This window comes from Mixophyes fleayi, chromosome 4, assembly GCF_038048845.1.
Source record: "Mixophyes fleayi isolate aMixFle1 chromosome 4, aMixFle1.hap1, whole genome shotgun sequence".
Lineage (NCBI taxonomy): Eukaryota > Metazoa > Chordata > Amphibia > Anura > Limnodynastidae > Mixophyes > Mixophyes fleayi.
In genome coordinates, this window is record NC_134405.1 from 25248091 (window position 1) to 25266147 (window position 18057).

General features: G+C 44.7%; 4 non-coding genes across 4 annotated transcripts; 2 read left to right on the top strand and 2 right to left on the bottom strand.

Annotated features, from left to right (window-relative positions):
* Nucleotides 1–239: 239 nt before the first annotated feature.
* Nucleotides 240–310, bottom strand: TRNAG-GCC (transfer RNA glycine (anticodon GCC)). The gene has a single exon. It is a non-coding gene; the product is annotated as a tRNA-Gly (tRNA).
* Nucleotides 311–588: 278 nt separating this feature from the next.
* Nucleotides 589–660, top strand: TRNAW-CCA (transfer RNA tryptophan (anticodon CCA)). The gene has a single exon. It is a non-coding gene; the product is annotated as a tRNA-Trp (tRNA).
* A 16275-nt stretch (nucleotides 661–16935) lies between these two features.
* Nucleotides 16936–17006, bottom strand: TRNAG-GCC (transfer RNA glycine (anticodon GCC)). The gene has a single exon. It is a non-coding gene; the product is annotated as a tRNA-Gly (tRNA).
* Nucleotides 17007–17286: 280 nt separating this feature from the next.
* Nucleotides 17287–17358, top strand: TRNAW-CCA (transfer RNA tryptophan (anticodon CCA)). The gene has a single exon. It is a non-coding gene; the product is annotated as a tRNA-Trp (tRNA).
* The last annotated feature ends 699 nt before the right edge of the window (nucleotides 17359–18057 follow it).

An 18057-nucleotide genomic window follows, 5' to 3' on the forward strand; every position in this document is an offset into this window, starting at 1 on the left:
CTCGCTTTGGTGATTTTAGCTAAGAAAGTTTTCCAAAACCTAATGCTCAGCTGTAAGGATAAAGTTACACAGCTTGAGGAATGGATGATGTGGCAACATTCCATAGCCCATTCATGTGCACTGTGCACTAAACTACTCTACTATAAATTGTATTGCAAAATGTAAGTAAAATATATACATTATCAGTTGGCTTATTTGCAAATATTAATATAAATAAAGACGTAAGAAAAGACATTTGCTGCATTGGCCGGGAATCGAACCCGGGCCTCCCGCGTGGCAGGCGAGAATTCTACCACTGAACCACCAATGCTTGCATGTGTTTATGTTTAGTTAAAAGAGATGAATATCAGATATTTCTACCATAGTATTTAGAAAAAGAAACTGATCTATAAATGATACTATTCATATCATTTTCTGTCGAGTCTTAACAAATGAGCATTGAAAAATAGCTTATTTCTGCACATTTACAGAGTTTACCAGATCTTAAAATGCGTCCGCCTCCGCTGATTTACAACAAGCCAGTTGAGTTAAGGTGTGACATACAGCAGTAAAGTGCCACAATGTTTTAAAGCATGCAGTGCTACAAGTGACCTCGTGGCGCAACGGTAGCGCGTCTGACTCCAGATCAGAAGGTTGCGTGTTCAAATCACGTCGGGGTCAATTTCTATTTTGATGATAAAACAGTCAATTGTGCCTAGCAAAACCCCACACACTCCGATAAATTCCATGAAATTCCATGAAATTCTATAAAATAAAATCTTATGACTAGTGTGGAGTGTGGCCAATTGTTAACTGTTACTCTCGTCTCTCCACACTTGACACACTTCTCTGTGGTTCAGTAACGTGTGACCTGAACACAAGGAACTGACAGAACCATGTGAACATCAAGTGAGTGTAAAACTGCAAAGTGACATAGACACATGTTCAGAAGTTCTAACCAATATATTAAGAAGTTTCCTAGACCAAAACTTTCAGGGCCCCTTAGAACCATTTTTGGAAACAGAACATTTCTCTGTCTTTTTAAAGCTGGCCACACACTCTGATATATCTCCTCCAATACAGGATAACTTGTTTGGTATCGCAGAGTATATTTACCCAAGATGACCACAATGGCCAACAATGATCCATTTAAAATTAATTAGATCATGATCAGGAATATTGGTGAATGATAAGAACATGAATGCACAGATTGTCTAATATAAAAGATCTACTAACAGCCTTCACAAATATCATATGCGCAAAGATTATCATAATTCAGCAGAACTTGAGGATTCCACCATGACTCAATACTTAGGACAGTCATGGTGTTGTTATTATTAGCTTTAATTTATATGTGGCCACAAGGTGTTCACAGCGCTGCACAGATTACAAAATCCATCCCCACAACATGCCGGAGCTGCTTTTTAGGCCATACACCTTGGGGAAAATTATTATTATTATTATTATTCATTTTTATTTATAGGGCGCCAGAAGGTGTCCGTAGCGCCGTACAGGGACAAACGAATTACAATACAAGGTGAGACAGCACAGTACAGTAAACACTAAGCACAGTAACTCAGTGAGTTCAATGCACAACTAGAGAGGGCGGGGGGAGGGGGAGGGAGGATCCGCAAATGACGGGGCCCAAGAAAGAGGGCGCGGAAGACAGGGAGACCCCCAGAGGGGGGAGGAGGGAGTGAGAGGGGACGGGGGGGTGGAGGGTCCTCGAGGAGGAGGGCTAAGTAGCTGGAGAGCAGAGTTAGAAGTGGTGGAAACAGGAGGAGAGATGGCCCTGCTCAGAGGAGCGTACAATCTAAGGGGAGGAGTGGACAGACAGAGAAACGCAGGGGAGAGAGGGAGAGTAAGGGGACAGAGGCAGGGAAGGGGAAAGAAGGGGGAGAGGCAGAAGATAAGGTAGGATGTTAAGTGGGAGACTGGAAGGCTTTAAGAAAAAGGTAGGTTTTTAAAGCCCGTTTGAAACTGGACAGATTAGGGGAAGTTTTGATGGAGGGAGGGAGGGAGCTTGTTCCAGTGGAGGGGGGCAGCGCGGGCGAAGTCTTGGATACGCGCGTGGGAGGAAGTGATCGGGGGGAAGAGAGGCGACGGTCATTGGCTGATCGGAGAGGGTGGGACGGAGCATGAATAGATAGGAGTGTGGAGATGTAGGGTGCAGTGGCGTTGACGAGGACCTTGTATGTAAGAGTCAGTATCTCAAAAAACTATGAGACTTCTGGAATTACTTGGGTACATTTTTCAATAAACAGCAGATTTCTTGACTCACAGCCTCTTCTTTTTGTCTGTTGTATAGAGCACTTTGCGATGTGCATCAGGCAGAATCCAGAGATAAGGGGCATCACCGCACCGGGTCCAGACCGTCTACGGGCCAAGTGTTCGCTCTACATGGACGACGTCACTGTCTTTTGCGCTGATCAGCCTTCGTTGGCAGCACTCGTCCAGACCTGCGAGAACTTCGGCCAAGCTTCAGGGGCAAAGGTCAACTGCAGGAATTCAGAGGCGATGCTGTTTGGTCAGTGGCACCTGTCATCCCCCGCTGCATTCCCCTTCACTATCAAGCCAGACTTCATCAAAATCCTTGGAGTTTGGTTTGGTGGAGAGAAGGCGGCCCTGAAGTGTTGGGAAGAGAGAAAATTGGACTGTGAAGCCTCAGAGACCTTACCATCGAAGGGAAAGCACTGTTGCAGAGCAACGAGATCATACCGGTTTTGCAGTACACGGCCCAAGCTTGGCCACCTCTTGCTGCCGTCTGTAAGATCATCACAAGGACAGTCTTTCACTTCATCTGGGGCTCCAAAATGGACAGAGTGAAGCGGTCAGTTATGTACAAGGAGCCCCTAAAAGGTGGGAAAGGGATCCCCAATATCCCCACCATGCTGTGGGCCTTCTTTGTTTGTAACTGCATCCGCAGGACACTTCTTGAAAAGAACTTTTGCTCTGCTGGGAAATCCCTTGGTTGGGACAAGTGGGACAGCTCCTTCCCTTACAACTGGACTACACCTTGGTTCTACCTGGATGTTGGACAATTTGTGAGGGAGCACTATCAGGAGGGACTTAAGCCAGACTTGTGGAAGCCTAAATCTATCCACAAGATCATCAGAGTGAAGGACGTTATGGAGTCTGTTCCAGGACTCCCTGTTGCAATGGCCAAACACGTCTGGGAGATGGTGGCCTCTAAGAGGCTAACTAATAGACATAAGGACATTGCATGGATTGTTATCCAGGTGGGTCTGCCTCTCAGGACATTCATGCACTCCTGGAACGTGTGCAGATATGTTTACTGCCCCTTTTGCACCACCAGAAGGGAAACAGCTCAGCATATTTTTTGGAACTGCCCCACTGCACAGGCACTGTTGGATGCCCTGGAACATGAACTTAAGGACAGTGTGGACTCACACCGTTGGGGAAATCCAGGAGACCTGGCGCCTTATAAACTGTTTTAAGGACGCTATGTGGCTTGCCAGGAATCGCCTCATCTTGAAGCGGGAGAAGATGACCATCCAGGACTGTCGCAGGCTGCTAAGAGACTATAACACCCTTGACAGTCCTGAGGAAGAGGAAGACGACGATTGATTGTTGTCTCCCTCTTCTCCTTCTCCCCACTGTGTGTTTTTTTCACTAAAATGTTTGGGTTGTGCTTCCCCTCCCTTACCCCCTCCAATCCATTAACCCATCACAGTTTAAAGTATTATTGAATGTCATGTCTATTTATGAACCCTTCCCTTTGGGTCCGTCCTCAATAAAACTTTTTGCTCGTGACTCCCCCACCCTACCCCTCTCACCTACCTCCCCCTCACATCCACTGTTGTTTTATTGTAATGTGATATTGTTTAAAGTTTGAATGGTTAGTGCAGTACTTGATGTATAGTGTAGGATGTTATATCTTGTACTTTATACCTTGTATTGTGCTAAAATGTATGCATGATTATGTTTTACGGTGTATTGTGTACTGTGTACACTTGAATGTAATGTATCACCTGTGTTTTTTGTACTTTATACAAATAAAGCTACTTTTTCAATCAAAAAAGTGGTTGGTCTATCATATTTAAGGCTTTCTATCACATGGACAGTTGAGTCCTTCCTTGGTATGTTTTCCGCTCCTTAATAATTCCTAATACAAGAACAGTGATGTTTGTAGTGCTAACTGTATATGTATGTGTGTGTAAACTCGCTGGACAGTGATATCCCTTAAACTGTGACCTTTATGGCGGAGGAGACACAACATCATCATCATCATCAACAACATTTATTTATATAGCTCCAGGTAAGCCATTAGACTAGATAAAAAAAAGCATTTCATCATGTTAGGACTGACCAGAATGGGAAGACTTTTCCTTGAGTTGGTCAGCTTAACATATTGTCACTCACCAGACTGTGAGTGCTTCTTCCCGTATGTTTAGGAACCGTGGCCGTCCACCATCCTGAGGGTCTGCGCATGCGCAGCCCTTTCAAAACCTTCAGTACCTGTTCCTTTAACTTAATTGGCAGATTAGGCAACACTCCCTATATTAAGCACCTGTGGTCAATACCACGTTGCCTGATCTTGGAGTCTCATTCCCCATGAGCCTCTGAAGGTGTTCCTGTGTTTCCTCGTGTATTCAGCGCTGCTGATTCCTGTGGTTTCCAGACCACTTCCACTCCTGTGGTTTCCAGACCACTTCAACTCTGCTGTGTTTCATCGTGACTGTTTAGCTGATTCCTATCCGCTGCCTCCGTGCACTACAGTCTTCAAACCACTTCAACTCTGCTGTGTTTCATCGTGACTGTTAGCTGATTCCTATCCGCTGCCTCCGTGCACTACAGTCTTCAGACCACTTCAACTCTGCTGTGTGTCATTGTGACTGTTAGCTGATTCCTATCCGCTGCCTCCGTGCACTACAGTCTTCAAACCACTTCAACTCTGCTGCGTTTCATCGTGACTGTTAGCTGATTCCTATCCGCTGCCTCCGTGCACTACAGTCCTCAGACCACTTCAACCCTCCTGTGTTTCATCGTGACTGTTTGGCTGATTCCTATCTGCTGCCTCCGTGCGCGTCAGTCTTCAGCTCATCTCAACTCTCCCGTGTTTCCTCGAGACTGCTACAACTGATTCCTATCCGCTGCTCTCCGTGCTCAACAGTTCCAGCTCAGCTCTGCTCTCCCGTGTTTCATCGTGGCTGCACCTGCTGGTTGCTATCCGCTACCTCCGTGTACCTGCAGAGTCCTGCTGGCTGCTACTCCTCAGTTCTACTCGTGTCTACAACAGCTGATCCGCTCTCCGTGCTTCTCAGTGTTCCGGCTGGTCTCTACTCGCCAGTCTGCATCGGATCTGCGCCTCACTGCTTTCATCTCGTCTAGACCATCGCTACTCTTCAGGGTCCTCCAGGAGTCCAGTTCTACATACTACTGCTTCCCGAGTATTTGTTCCCCTGCTGGTCTACCTACCTGTGCGCTGCACCTACTTGATTACCGCTTCACTCTTCTGGGACTTCGCATCCTGCCGGCCTCCAGTCGTTCAGGTATCTCTGCACTCCTGTCTGACAGCCTGCTCCTGAACCACGGTATGCATACTTCTCATTGACTGTGCTGGTGTATTGCATATCTTGCTGGACTGAGTTGTTCTCCTCTGGAGTTTACTATCCGCTGAGACTATTGCCATCATTGACTGTGTTATCTTTTGCCCGGATAGTTTCTGTGACTTTCTATTATTGCAGTGCTGTTCAGTCATTACTATATTGTGCATGTCATTGTGAATCAAGTTCAAGGTGCCCGTGTATCCTCTGTATTGCAGTCTCTCCCCGTGCTCCTCCTCACATATATATTCAGTGGTACAACTTGCTAGAGGCAGACCACTGATCCCTGTTTCCTGTGTCACCTGTTCCAGTATCCTCTCACATAGCAGTGGTACAACTTGCTAACGCAGACCACTGACTCCCCGGATACCTCCACTTGGATTCCATTCCTTCACCCAGACAGCGGTACAACTTGCTAACCGCAGACCGCTGACTCTCATCACCTCCTCGTTTCTGTTGGACATTCCCCCTCACTATAGCAGTGGTACAACTTGCTACCGCAGACCACTGACTACCCTCACGTGTCCTTTGTCCATACAGTTCCTCGTGTATTACTACATATATATTACCAGTGCTGCTAGTCATAGACTTTCCTGAGCATCTCTATCATCTGCTGTCTCCTGTTCCGTGATCACCCTGCTACCAGAGTACCATATTATCACCTATACTGCTCTGGTAAGCTTACCACCTGGTGATCCCTGGGTAAAGACTCCTAGTGCCCGTGACAGTAAGATCAGGCCATGACAGACCCAGATACGGAACCTACAGCCAAAGAGATGCTGCAGCATCTGGTCACCCGTGTGGAGCAACAGGATGCTCGCCAACAGCTGTTACTTCAATGCTACCAGTCGTTAGCCTCCCAAGGACCATCTGGACAGCCTGTTACAGCTAATGTTGAAGCTCCTGTGCTTTCCTCCGTTTCCCCAGTGCCATCCCAGGTGTCTACAGCTCCCACGCTTCACCTGCCTACTCCGTCAAAGTACGATGGAGACCCCAAAACTTGTAGGGGTTTTCTCAACCAATGTTCAGTTCATTTTGAGCTCCAACCTCAAAATTTTTCTACCCATCGTTCCAGAGTGGCCTATCTTATCTCATTGTTTTCTGGACAAGCTCTGGCTTGGGCCTCCCCTCTGTGGGAGAGAAACGATCCTGTATTACAAGATAGTGCCAAATTCATTTCTACGTTCCGAAGTGTGTTCGATGAACCAGGTCGTGTGACCTCCGCTGCTTACAGCATTCTTCGTTTACGTCAGGGTTCTCATACAGTAGGCCAGTACGTCATTCAATTTAAGATATTAGCCTCTGAACTTCAGTGGAACACTGAAGCATTAATTGCCGCCTTCTGGCAGGGGCTCTCCGATAAAATTAAAGATGCACTGACTACCCAAGAGCTTCCTACGTCATTAGAAGATTTGATCTCTCTTTGCCATCGTGTAGACATGAGGTTTCGTGAAAGAGAATCTGAGAAAACAACTTCAGTTAAAGCACCTCTTCGCTCAACCCCTCAATTTCGTCCAGCTTCACCTTCCGTGATTCCCATGGAGATAGGACGTTCCAAATTATTTTTAGAAGAGAGGAAACGAAGAGTAAAGAATAGACTTTGTATCTATTGTGCTGATTCCACACATATGCTCAGTTCTTGCCCTAAGAAATCGGGAAATGCCAGGCCCTAACTAGTTCTGGAGAGGTGAAGTTAGGGTCCCTGGAGTCCTCTCCATCTTCTACGAAATTAAAAGTCTGCGCTTTTGATGTTACGATTTCCTTTGCTACCAAATCCTTTGAGTCTCAGGCACTGATTGATTCTGGAGCAGCAGGAAATTTCATTTCTAAATCCCTAGTGAATCAATGGTCCCTACCAGTGATTACTTTGAAAACACCGATTACTGTGACTGCTATAGATGGATCACGTCTCATCAATGGTCTCATCACCCAGAGTACGTCTCCAGTAACGCTTCAGATTGGTGTGCTACACCATGAAGAGATTTCGTTTTTAATTCTTCCTGTTACAAGTCCGATTGTCTTAGGCCTTCCATGGCTTCAATGTCATTCTCCCCAGATTGACTGGCGCACTCCTCAAGTTACGTCTTGGGGAGCTGAATGTCATCATCGTTGTCTTTCTCAAGTCATTCCTCTTAAAGTACAGCAATCTTCCATCTCATCTTCCTTACCGGGACTCCCTCCTCAGTATGCTTCATTTGCCGATGTTTTTGATAAAGCTCAGTCTGAACGTCTTCCTCCTTATCGTTCTTGGGATTGTCCGATCGATCTTCTACCTGGCAAGACTCCTCCTAGGGGTCGGGTCTATCCACTTTCGTTACCTGAAACTCAAGCCACATCTGAGTACATACAGGAGAATCTCCAGCGAGGGTTTATTCGACCTTCCACCTCTCCCGCTGGAGCCGGGTTCTTCTTCGTAAAAAAGAAGGATGGATCACTACGCCCCTGCATAGATTTTCGTGGACTCAATGCCATTACTATTAAGAATCGGTATCCCATTCCGTTGATCACTGAGTTATTTGATCGCATCAAGGGAGCTCGGATCTTTACCAAGTTGGATCTTCGTGGTGCCTATAATTTAATTAGAATCCGTCCCGGTGACGAATGGAAGACAGCGTTCAACACCAGAGATGGGCATTATGAATATCTAGTAATGCCTTTCGGGTTGTGCAATGCCCCCGCTGTTTTCCAAGGCTTCGTTAATGAGATCTTTCGGGACTTGTTATATGTATGTGTCGTTGTCTACCTGGACGACATATTGATCTTTTCACAGGACCTGCCTTCTCATCACCAACATGTGGCAGAGGTCCTTTCCAGACTCCGGAAAAATTCATTATTCTGCAAACTAGAAAAATGTTCATTCGAGTTGCCCCAGATTCCATTTTTGGGGTATATTGTTTCCGGAGTTGGCCTAAAAATGGATCCAGAAAAGGTAAATGCTGTATTACATTGGCCCCAGCCAACTACTCTTCGTGCTATCCAGCGTTTTTTAGGTTTCGCCAATTACTATAGACGCTTCATTCAAGACTTCTCGTCCATTGCATCTCCTATTGTGGCCCTGACTCGTAAAGGGGCCAATACTAAGCAATGGTCATCCGAGGCCCTCCAAGCCTTTCAAATTCTTAAAGAGTCCTTCTCCTCTGCTCCCATTCTTCGACAGCCTGATGTGACACTTCCCTTCTTCCTAGAAGTAGATGCCTCTAATGTGGGCTTAGGAGCCAGTCTCTCCCAACGCTCGGAGCAACAAAAATTCCATCCTTGTGCCTTTTACTCTCGGGGTCTCCTGCCTGCAGAGAAAAATTACACGATCGGGGACAAGGAGTTGCTGGCTATCAAAGTTGCATTAGAGGAGTGGAGATACTTATTGGAAGGAGCTCGTCACGCTGTGACGATTTTCACGGATCATAAGAACCTGTCATACCTACAGTCTGCCCAATGCTTGAATCCTCGTCAAGCAAGATGGTCTCTTTTCTTTTCCCGTTTCGAATTAATCATAACCTTCAAACCAGCTGCCAAGAACAAGAAAGCTGACGCTCTATCTCGAGCTTTTGTGACGTCCTCTGACGTTGAAGAGGTTTCCAACCATTCTATACTAGACCCCAAATGTATCTCGCTGGCTGCTTCTTCCACCAAAGTGCTACCATTTGGGAAGACCCTCGTGCCTCCTACTCTTAGGAGGAAAATCCTTTCGTGGTTCCATTCTTCTCGTTTTTCTGGACATGCTGGTGTACGCAAGACCTTTGAGATTCTCTCTCGAAGTTACTGGTGGCCCTCGATGAGGAGAGACGTCAAAGAGTTTGTTGCTTCTTGTGAATTGTGTTCTCAGTTTAAATCCTCCCGCAGAACTCCAGCGGGGTTGCTGCAACCACTACCCATTCCGTCCAAGCCCTAGACCCATATTAGTATGGACTTTGTTACTGATCTGCCATCTAGTAAAAATTGTAATACTATTTGGGTAGTGGTAGACAGATTTTCGAAAATGGCTCATTTTGTCCCTTTGTCTGGTTTGCCTTCCTCGTCTACTCTGGCTGAACATTTCGTTAAGGAAATCTTTCGTATCCATGGATGTCCGTCTGAGATTGTGTCAGATAGAGGAGTACAATTCGTTTCCAGATTCTGGCGGGCCCTTTGTAAAACCTTGGGCATACGATTAGCACTCTCATCTTCTTACCATCCGCAATCAAACGGACAAACTGAACGGGTCAATCAAGATCTCGAGACCTTTATAAGGATGTTCTCATCAGCCAATCAAGACAACTGGGTAGAATTGCTTCCTTGGGCTGAATTCGCCCATAACAACATGTACCATGAGTCATCGTCCAAAACTCCATTCTTTGTGGTTTACGGTCACCATCCGTCTTTTCCGAAATTTCCTGCCCTCCCTCCCACCCAAGTTCCTGCTGTAGAGACTGTTTGTCAGACCTTCAAAAATATCTGGTCTCAGGTCAAAACCTGTTTAAAGAAGACATCTGCCAAATATAAGTCTTTCGCAGATAAGAAGAGGCGGGCTATTCCACCACTAAAAATTGGAGATCGTGTCTGGTTATCTACCAAAAATATTCGTTTGAAGGTCCCATCTATGAAATTCGCTCCTCGTTTTATTAGTCCATATAGGATCATTCAAGTGATAAATCCAGTTTGTGTCAAACTTCTACTTCCTAAGAACCTTCGTATTTCCAATGCCTTCCATGTGTCCTTGCTCAAACCTCTCATCATCAACCGTTTCTCGACTCCTCCTTCAGCACCTCAGCCAGTTCAAGTTCATCAGGAGGAAGATTTCGAGATTACTCATGTATTGGACGCAAAAATTTCGCGAGGAGTTCTCCGTTTCCTCGTTCATTGGAAGGGCTTTGGTCCTGAGGAGCGTTCATGGATCAAAGCTGAAGATCTCAACGCCCCAGCTCTTCTTAAGAAGTTTTATTCCAAAAATCCGGACAAGCCCGGTTCCAGGCGTTCTGTGCCCACCTTTAAAAGGGGGGGTACTGTCACTCACCAGACTGTGAGTGCTTCTTCCCGTATGTTTAGGAACCGTGGCCGTCCACCATCCTGAGGGTCTGCGCATGCGCAGCCCTTTCAAAACCTTCAGTACCTGTTCCTTTAACTTAATTGGCAGATCAGGCAACACTCCCTATATTAAGCACCTGTGGTCAATACCACGTTGCCTGATCTTGGAGTCTCATTCCCCATGAGCCTCTGAAGGTGTTCCTGTGTTTCCTCGTGTATTCAGCGCTGCTGATTCCTGTGGTTTCCAGACCACTTCTACTCTGCTGTGTTTCATCGTGACTGTTAGCTGATTCCTATCCGCTGCCTCCGTGCACTACAGTCTTCAAACCACTTCAACTCTCCTGTGTTTCATCATGACTGTTAGCTGATTCCTATCCGCTGCCTCTGTGCACTACAGTCTTCAAACCACTTCAACTCTGCTGTGTTTCATCGTGACTGTTAGCTGATTCCTATCCGCTGCCTCCGTGCACTACAGTCTTCAAACCACTTCAACTCTGCTGCGTTTCATCGTGACTGTTAGCTGATTCCTATCCGCTGCCTCCGTGCACTACAGTCCTCAGACCACTTCAACCCTCCTGTGTTTCATCGTGACTGTTTGGCTGATTCCTATCTGCTGCCTCCGTGCGCGTCAGTCTTCAGCTCATCTCAACTCTCCCGTGTTTCCTCGAGACTGCTACAACTGATTCCTATCCGCTGCTCTCCGTGCTCAACAGTTCCAGCTCAGCTCTGATCTCCCGTGTTTCATCGTTGCTGCACCTGCTGGTTGCTATCCGCTACCTCCGTGTACCTGCAGAGTCCTGCTGGCTGCTACTCCTCAGTTCTACTCGTGTCTACAACAGCTGATCCGCTCTCCGTGCTTCTCAGTGTTCCGGCTGGTCTCTACTCGCCAGTCTGCATCGGATCTGCGCCTCACTGCTTTCATCTCGTCTAGACCATCGCTACTCTTCAGGCTCCTCCAGGAGTCCAGTTCTACATACTACTGCTTCCTGAGTATTTGTTCCCCTGCTGGTCTACCTACCTGTGCGCTGCACCTACTTGATTACCGCTTCACCCTCCAGGGACTTCGCATCCTGCCGGCCTCCAGTCGTTCAGGTATCTCTGCACTCCTGTCTGACAGCCTGCTCCTGAACCACGGTATGCATACTTCTCATTGACTGTGCTGGTGTATTGCATATCTTGCTGGACTGAGTTGTTCTCCTCTGGAGTTTACTATCCGCTGAGACTATTGCCATCATTGACTGTGTTATCTTTTGCCCGGATAGTTTCTGTGACTTTCTATTATTGCAGTGCTGTTCAGTCATTACTATATTGTGCATGTCATTGTGAATCAAGTTCAAGGTGCCCGTGTATCCTCTGTATTGCAGTCTCTCCCCGTGCTCCTCCTCACATATATATTCAGTGGTACAACTTGCTAGAGGCAGACAACTGATCCCTGTTTCCTGTGTCACCTGTTCCAGTATCCTCTCACATAGCAGTGGTACAACTTGCTAACGCAGACCACTGACTCCCCGGATACCTCCACTTGGATTCCATTCCTTCACCCAGACAGCGGTACAACTTGCTAACCGCAGACCGCTGACTCTCATCACCTCCTCGTTTCTGTTGGACATTCCTCCTCACTATAGCAGTGGTACAACTTGCTACCGCAGACCACTGACTACCCTCACGTGTCCTTTGTCCATACAGTTCCTCGTGTATTACTACATATATATTACCAGTGCTGCTAGTCATAGACTTTCCACGAGCATTCTCTACCATCTGCTGTCTCCTGTTCCGTGATCACCCTGCTACCAGAGTACCATATTACCACCTATACTGCTCTGGTAAGCTTATCACCTGGTGATCCCTGGGTAAAGACTCCTAGTGCCCGTGACACATATATTGCAATATGTGTAACTGATATTCCCTGTTTTTAATATACAACAGTAGTTCATACAGCATTATTTATGTGGAGAGTGCAGAGTATCCCTGTTTTTTGTCTATCATATGTGTGCAACCTCTCTTGCACCCCAGTCTGTACATGGAGAGTGCAGAAGATCTATGTCTGTTTTTGTTTATACAATGTAAGTCACATGACTCTTGCACCCCATTCTTTACATTAATTAATTCCAACTTGTGTCATGTGACTGCTAGTGCTTGGGAAGAACTTGCCTTTAAAACCTGTGTGCAGGTAAGCCTTAAGATTAGATATAAAGCATCAGCGGCGGGCTGGCCCGGGGGGCAAGGGTGGTTCAGACTGCTATTAGGGCCGGGGGGTAGGCAGGCCGGCCGCCCCCCGGATGCAACATACCACATTTTTACCCCCGCCCGCATCTGATGACACGAGATGCGGCCACGTCAGCGCACTGGCCGCTTCCCGTGTCATGTGATGCGGCCGTCTGTGTGCCCCCCGGGCTTCCCTCCCCCAGCCCGCGCCTGTAAAGCATAGCATTTGATCATGTTAGGACTGACCAGAATGGGAAGACTTTGGCGTGAGTTGGTCAGCTTAATATATATTGCAATATGTGGAACTAACATTCCCTGTTTTTAATATAGAAAAGTAATTAGTACATCATTAATTGTGTGTTTGGAAAGTGCAGAGTATCCCTGTTTTATTTATATTTATATTTATATATATATATATATATATATATATATATATATATATAATGCTGCTGGATAGTGGTATCCCTTAAACTGTGACCTTTATGGTGTGGGAGACACGTCATCATCATCATCAACAACTTTTATTTATATCGCATCAGCATATTCTGCAGTGCTAAACAATTGGGATCAATCACAGTAATGAAACAATACTAGCTATTACAGACAGACAGCAAGGTAGGAGGGCGCTACTTGCATGCTTGCAATTTATAGGACAATAGAAGTTTGATATATGAGGTTAAGTGCTACATATTGCATATTAGTCCAGCCAAGTTGCAAAGGTAGAAAGTGCTTAATGGGTTATATGATCCTGTCCCACAATAATGTTGGTCAGGGGCTGAGATTGCTGTTGTTTTGGGTGAATTGTGTAAAGGATGGTAAAACGGTACCCTAGGGAGGTTAAGACAGTGGTTGAGGAATATTATAAGCTTGCCCGAGAGGTGGGATTTCAGAGAACGCTTAAAAGTTTGAAGACTAGAGGAAAGTCTTATTGTGCGAGGGATGGAATTCCACAAAGTGGGTGCAGGCTGAAAAAAGTCCTGTTACTAGGAATGGGACCAGGTAATGAGTGTGGATGAGGGACATATAACTTGTGCAGAATGGAGGTATCGAGTTGGGAGATATTTTGAGACAAGTAAGGATATGTATGTTGGTGCAGTTTTATTGATAGCCTTGTATGTTAGAAGAAGTATTGTACATTGGATTCGGTAAAAATCAGACAACCAATGTAGAGACTGATAGAGAGGATCAGTTGTTGAACAAGGAATAACAATTTAGTTGCTGCGTGCAAAATAGATTGTAGGAGTGAGAGTCTGATTCTGGGAAGACCAGTAAGGAGGGAATTGCAATAGTCAATGCGGGAAATGATGAGTGCATGAATGAAAGTTTTTGCAGTGTCTTGTACGAGATATGTGCATATTCTGGAAATGTTTTTTAGATGTATGCAACAGGATTTCGATATAGTTTGGATGTGGGGAACAAAGGATAGTTCTGAGTCAACATCACAAATGATGGCAGCGAGCTTGTGCGGTAAGACTTGTTGTCATGTTGGCAATAGAAATGTCAAGTAGGCAACATATGTTGGCTGGTGGGAATGTGATTAGCTCTGTTTTTGAAAGACTGAGTTTGAGTTGGTGAGAGGACATGCTCTATCCATTATAGCATTCTCAACAGTCAGGGAGAGAGTACAGCAGGGCTAATAGGACAATTTGGAAAACCAATTCATCAAAGAGAGACTCGAGATTCTGAAAATTATACTAACAGACAAACACAGATTTTCTCCTTATATTCTCCACAAAACAGAAATCCAAGCTGACCAGGCATCAGCCCGTTTTTTGGGTGGCCCCCAAAAGGGACCAAATATCTTGAATGCCACTAACAATATGAATTATTCTGTTCTATGATGCAAAAAACACTTCATGTCTGCAGACCCTATGAGGCCATAATGTATCTGTGAAAGCCATAGCCCTCTGCATTTGTCTTAACACCGCTCTAATCACATACAACCTTTCTATACTAACCGAACTAGTCACTGGAAGAACCTCACCTTTCACCAGTTAATATGGGCCTGAAAAACAGAATTGACAAGACAGTCTCTCCCATCTGTTTCTGCAAGCAATGTACCACATTCTCATATGATACACAATCCTCCCTCAGGACAAAGCCACAATGCGTCCTCTCACTCAGGACTACAAGTGGCCAATATTCCTCCTCATTTCCCAGTAGACGAAGATGGCTCGTTAACATAACACAGATCTAGCTACGGCGTTGCGATCATTCCTACGAGAGCTAACGGTGGAGTTCTCTGAATTAGGGGAACCAAACTGATCATGCCAAGGACAAAATGAAGGAGATGTTAGCCTCTCATTAGGACCTAATCACTGCCCATTATGTTCTAAAGGGCATTGTCTCAGTCCTCATAGATTAGGTTGCAGACCTTGAAGACAGATTATGTCACAATAATATAAGTTTCATGGCTTCCCAGAAAAAGTAAGCAACTCAGAACTCAACATGTATACCATTCACTCATTAGGAAATTAAATGCTCATTTAGATTCTTAGATTCTAATAGAAAGAAAGAAATGATTATGATGAAGAGGTAGAGAATAAAATGGCAGATACTTGATAGTCGTAGGCAAGCTGAACAATCAGTTAGTTACAATTGTCTCTCTATGTACTCCTAACTCCAGGCACATCTTTTATCAGAAAGCTATTCACAGAGCTACAGGAGGTCAGATCAAAGTCCAACTCACCTTTAGCTAAACATGTAATTAAAGATTTAGGGCCTTCCGTGGCATTCTAGTGCTCACTGAGTTTTAGCTATATGACACGTGGTGGGCCAACAACCCCAAAAAAAGAACTACCCCCCAGTACACAATAACAAACGGATTCTCCAACAGACTGTGGAGATTTGCTTCATCCCTATCACATAGTCAGACCATGCTTCTCTCCCTTGGAATTGGGACATAATGTCACTCATTTAGCAGCTTTATTCTCAATGTAGCAGCCCTTCACTATCTGCCGCCCGCTGACATGGAGCAACTGACAGCTTCTTAACAGTGAAGCTGCCGTCTGCTGGACCTCCATGTTGGTAATGGGCTGGGGAGTGGGCGCCGGGCTATGATATCTCAGCCCAACTCCCAAGAGGGGAAGATGTCACGTAGTCCCTGCTCCACACAAGGTGAGATGAGGACATATATGGGGGCAGACAGCCAATGTGTTGGCTTTGGGTTTGGGTTCTGAGTCCTACCTCCTCAGTAAAAGGCCTTGGGTGGACCTGGAGAAAGCATTTAATCTGAGTCTTCCTTTAATTAGTCTTCTGAGATAATTTAGACTAATTGCTAAAAGGGCTACATGTTGACAGTATGGGTTGAAATGGTTTCATGTATGAAGAAGTTGACACTTTCTACAATGCAGCTTTAATTTCTAGGCCTGAACAAATTAATACCGCAATTTAATCTAATGACGTGAAATACAAAAGGAAGCATAACCTCCCACCCGCCCTATCAAATTTAGTGACACAGTAATGCAGTATTGTGGATTGTGTTTGTTCCCATCCTTCTTTGTTTTCTCTACCCCAAAAGTCTTTAAAACACTCAATAAAAACTAACGGTTAGAAAAAAAATATGTTATCATCGCTGTCATGCTATTTTTGATTAAAAACTATTGAAAGTTAAATTGTATAGGGAGAAAACTGATCACACTTGGGGGTATATTTACTAAACTGCAGGTTTGAAAAAGTGGAGATGTTGCCTATAGCAACCAATCAGATTCTAGCTGTCATTTTGTAGAATGTACTAAATAAATGAAAACTAGAATCTGATTGGTTGCTATCACTTTTACAAACCTGCAGTTTAGTAAATCTAGCCCTTAGTCGTCATTTGCATTTTCTAGACTTACACAAGAGCACAAAAAGTATTCATTGTTTTTTCATATACATCAAATATTGCCAGTTTGAAGATATATATGAACAGAAATTGATAGCAAAAAACTGGTTCATATTATCTACTCGCTTTGGTGATTTTAGCTAAGAAAGTTTTCCAAAACCTGATGCTCAGCTGTAAGGATAAAGTTACACAGCTTGAGGAATGGATGATGTGGCAACATTCCATAGCCCATTCATGTGCACTGTGCACTAAACTACTCTACTATAAATTGTAATGCAAAATGTAAGTAAAATATATACATTATCAGTTGGCTTATTTGCAAATATTAACATAAATAAGACGTAAGAAAAGAACATTTGCTGCATTGGCCGGGAATCGAACCCGGGCCTCCCGCGTGGCAGGCGAGAATTCTACCACTGAACCACCAATGCTTGCATGTGTTTTTGTTTTTAGTTAAAGGAGATGAATATTAGATATTTCTACCATAGTATTTAGAAAAAGAAATTGATCTATAAGTGATACTATTCATATCATTTTCTGTCTAGTCTTAAAAAATGAGCATTGAAAAATAGCTTATTTCCGCACATTTACAGAGTTGAACAGATCTTGAAATCTGTCCGCCTCCGCTGATTTACAACGAGCCAGTTGAGTTAAGTTGTGAGATACAGCAGTAAAGTGTCACAATCTTTTAAAGCATGCAGTGCTACAAGTGACCTCGTGGCGCAACGGTAGCGCGTCTGACTCCAGATCAGAAGGTTGCGTGTTCAAATCACGTCGGGGTCAATTTCTATTTTGATGATAAAACAGTCAATTGGGCCTAGTAAAACCCCACACACTCCGATAAATTCCATGAAATTCTATAAAATAAAATCTTATGACTAGTGTGGAGTGTGGCCAATTGTTAACTGTTGCTCTCGTCTCTCCACACTTGACACACTTCTCCGTGGTTCAGTAACGTGTGACCTGAACACAAGGAGCTGACAGAACCATGTGAACATCAAGTGAGTGTAAAACTGCAAAGTGACATAGACACATGTTCAGAAGTTCTAACCAATATATTAAGAAGTTTCCTAGACCAAAACTTTCAGGGCCCCTTAGAACCATTGCTGGAAACAGAACATTTCTGTGTCTTTTTAAAGCTGGCCACACACTCTGATATATCTCCTCCAATACAGGATAACTTGTTTGGTATCGCAGAATATATTTCCCCAAGATGACCACAATGGCCAACAATGATCCATTTAAAATGAATTACATCATGATCAGTGTGATGTTATTGCATTAGATATGCTTAATGTTTGTAGACACTCCCTTATATGTTTAAGCTTGAATCTTTAGTGATGGTCCCTAAGACCATGGGGAATGCTGGGAAGTGGGTGTGGCCAGTGTGCAATGTACCCAGAGTCTGCAAATGGCTGAATAAAGAGCTCAGCAGTGCCCACCCATGCTTCAGTGTCCTGATGAACTGATTTACAAGTATAT